Genomic DNA, 4,390 nt, shown 5'->3' with positions numbered 1-4,390 from the left:
AAAAAAAAAAAAAAAGAAAACAGGATAAAGGAAATAATTGACAATATGTATAAAGGATCAAGAGAAACTATTTTTTCCGAATAAAAAATGATCTCTCGCCTAGCGTTCCCTCTCGATTGAAAGCACCTTTTCGAATTATCTTTGGAGGTCTATAGGAACGTAGATTTGTTCAAAACATATCGTCGTCTCGACACGATTTACGTAATATACATAAATACATACATAGATACATACTTACATACATCATATACAAACATACACATATATGTAAACATATGTATATATCTATGTATAATTATAGTAAAACGGTCTGGTAATATACAGTCGAATTTCGTTAGAAAAATTATTATTAAGTAGTTGTTAAAAATATGAATTTCAACTGTTCCCATCACTAACACGTTATTTAATTATTTTGTAATTAGTTTGTTTGGTTGCACGTTGCAAGAATATCCTCTCACCCCCCCTCCATTCTCTTTACAATACTTTTGCTTTCCCCCTACTTATTGTTAATATTTTTTTTCTTTTTTTGTTTTTAATTAATTAATGATTATTGTGCCAGTCTTATATAACGAAACTCAATCATAGAATTCCAAAGGAATTTCATTGTGGGTCGAGAGGGGAAAGTGAAAACGTTGATTAGTTAATTTTGTTGTTGGTTAATAAAATTACGACGAGTAGAGTGAGTGTCTTGCAACGTGTGCATAATTTTTCTAACAAGATTCGACTGTTGTACGAAGAAAAAAAAAAAAAAAAAAACAAGATTAGTAAAATAAGAGATAAAATAAAGTACAATAAAGTCGTGTGTGTACATATGCCTTTTAAATATTATTATTATTATTAAAAAGAAAAAAAAGAAAAACCAAATGATCATCGTCATGCTTGGCGAGCAGAGGCGGTAAGACGCACTTTATTATAGTTCTTTTTCTTTTTTTTTTTTTTTTCTTTTTCTTTTTCTTTTTCTTATCGGAAGCAATGCATATTCGCGAGGGTAAAAGAAGATAAAAATAAGAAAAGAAATGGAAAATAATATGAAGGGGGTAGAAGAATAAGAATAAGAAGAAGAAGAAATGTAATAATTAAATTTTAAAGTTCGTCCGGAAGAAGATTTCGTACCGATTTTAAAGAAAAATTCCAAGGCATCGAGATTTTCTATATATTTTTTTTTGTTTAAATATATATACCTATATATACACACATATACATATATATATATATTTGTTTCTTTTTTTTTTTTATATATATATAAATCGACATGAACTTTTCGGACAAACTTTTGCAAAGAATACACATTTGAGAATTATTAAAAGTGAGATTAAAATATATACAACTTAAAAATTATTATATCGCACGCAAAGAAAAACAAGAAGAAGAAAAAAAAAACAAAAAAAATATTAATAATGTTCGATATTGACGAACAAACGTGTCGCATCCGATGATACAATCGCCCTTTTTTCCTAACAACTTTTATTTTTCTTTTTAACTTTTTTTCGTCGACGTAATTCGTACGAGTTGGCAGGTAAACGCGCCTGATATACGTATCCGCTAAAAAATATGTGTCTCTCGAAAATATTCACACAACGTTTCATCATTATCCCTTTTTATTATTACTATCCTTCCCTTTTTTTTTCTTTTTTTTCTTTCAATTTTAATAAATTTTTAATGAACACACACCCATTTCGCGCGGTCAATTTAATCAATCGCTGCTTATGGGGTGGTATTTCAATCCTTTAACTTCGTTCCATTATTTCTTATTAACAATGTTTCTTTTCATTGTCCTTTTGTTGATTCACTTCACGTTTATTTTCTCTCTCTCTCTCTCTCTCTCTCTCTCTCTCTCTCTCTCTCTTCGTTATTTATTTTTATTTAATATAATTTTATTTTATTTTATTTTATTTTATTTTTTATTATTTTTACTTCTCTTTATTTTTTTTGTTTTTATTACTTTGCTCGTCGTTGGCATTTATTTAAATTGCAACGAACGTGCGATGAACCACACACAGAAAATATAAAAATTGTATCCCCTGAACCATTGGACCACGCGCTTAGTAACTATAGGGACATTCGTTGACCAGCCAACTCGACGATTTTTAATTTGTCCTAGTCTGTTTTAACACATTCCTTCATTATTTTCTTTCATATCGTTTTTTATTATTATTATTATTATTGATTTTTGTTGTTGTTGTTGTTATTGTTGCTGTTGTTGCAAAGAACGCATCCTTCGTATTATTAAAAAAAAAAAAAAAAGAATTATAGAGAGAGAATGAGAGAGAGAGAGAGAGATAGATAGATAGATAGAGAAATGGGGGAAAAATAGGAAAGAAATAGAAAGGAAAGATAGAAAGATATCGAAACCGTGACACTTTTGTATCGAATGATTAAAAATTCGTAATTAAATGATTTTGGTCCGATTTATTTTAGACACAAAAGTGAAATAGTATCGCTACCGATTTTCATATTCGATTATACAAATATTATTATTGTTCATTTTAAACGTTAAAGAAAACATTAACTAACTTCTTCTTCTTCTTCTTCGTTTTTTTCCTTCTTTTTCTTTTTTTTTTCTTCTTTTAATACTAATTTTATGTTGTTGTTGTTTTATTTGTCAATTTGATCGGATCTAATTTAACGAATCAAACAAAAATAATATAAACCCGAGTGTTGTTTAATTTGTATTCGCGAATTAACATATCATTGCTTCGATACGCATTAAATATTATTGTTCGATCACTTCGTAAAAAATGATGGAACTTATAGACGCACACGCGAGTAATATTATAGAGTAAAATATATATATATATACATAAAAAATTGAATTAAAATAAAGTTAAAAAAAAAAAAAAAAAAAAAAAAAAGAAAAAAATAAATCGTTGAACGAAGACGGAATCGATGAGTGGTGAGATGCGAGACGAAAAAGAATATTTTGTGAACAGCGGAGGGGGGAGGAGGAGGAGAATAGAAGAGAAAAAGAAAAAAAGAATAGGAAAAGAAAAGTTAAGAAGAAGAAAAAAAAAAAAAACCAAAAAATTGGACGACAGGGTTTTGGATCCTAAAGAGGATGATGATCTCTGTATCATAAATAATCCAAGATGAATTGATTCAAACGGTATTATTTGTTTGTATGTTTGTTTGTTTGTTAGTTAGTTTTTTTTTTTTTTTTTTCGTTTTTTTTTTCCCCATGTGTATGCGCGCGCACTTTTATGTGTGTGTGTTTTTACGTGTAAATAATGTCGTGTGTGTGTGTATGCGATACGCTTGTGTATGTATACATGCGTTATTGTTAACCAGAAGGGACCCGATTCTCGATAAGATCTGTGGTAGCAAAAATTAGGGTTTTTTGATCCGTCGTTAGTATAAACTACGACATGGATCACCCTCAAGGCGGCGGCATTCACATATATCTATTTACAAAAATATACACATGAACAACTTACTTATCGGATACGCCTTTTCTTTCTTTTTTCATTTCATTTCATTTCATTTCATTTCATTTCATTTCATTTCATTTCATTTCATTTCATTTCATTTCATTTCATTTCGCTTCGTTTTCATTTTCATTTCATTTCAGTTTAGATATCGCTAAATAAAGATTTTGTTTTTTTTTCCCCATTCCTTTACATGATTCTTTGACCGGCGTTTTATTTTTACATACGCCTCCTGTACATCCCTCCCCCTTAACCCCCTGCTGTCGCATCAGCATACACTCATCATATCAGTACTATGTATACACGTATGCACTACATTCCTCTTTTCATTATTATTCTATTTTAACCCCTACTTATTTTCCCCAGTAATAATTCTAGATAATGTAAACAATATGTATTGTTTGCGTAAATATTAATTTTAATTGTTTTTTTTTTTTTTCATTTTATAATCCATAACTATTTGTTGCGTATTAAATTTACCCCCAACGTCGTAATCTATCTACAAAGTGTCCATTTTATTTAGTTTTATCATTTTTTATTTTGTTGCTTTTGTTGTTGTTCATCTTCTTTTCTCTCTCTCTTTACACGCATCCAAGTGTGTATATATTTATATATATATATACGGTAGGACTGCAGCCTTTGATCATATTATATCGGATACTTTTGTTTGCCATTTTTCTTACCCTCATTCGTCTAATAATAAACTCGCATATTCTCCCGCTCAAGGAATATGCGACGTATCATTATTTATACTCTTTTATTTTTTATATATATATATATATACATATACACACACAAATATAATAATCCGCCACACGGATAAATCAGATGTGTCTCGACGTAATCTTTTTGCTCGTCTTCCTTCTCTCTCTCACACACAATTAAATATATTTATATATATACATATCTATATATATGTATTTACGCTAATATACATATACATAAATTTATATATATATATATATATA

Source organism: Polistes canadensis, unplaced genomic scaffold (genome assembly GCF_001313835.1).
Source record: "Polistes canadensis isolate GaletaPanama2010 unplaced genomic scaffold, ASM131383v1 scaffold_361, whole genome shotgun sequence".
Taxonomy (NCBI): Eukaryota; Metazoa; Arthropoda; class Insecta; order Hymenoptera; family Vespidae; genus Polistes; species Polistes canadensis.
This window is presented reverse-complemented; position numbering follows the sequence as displayed.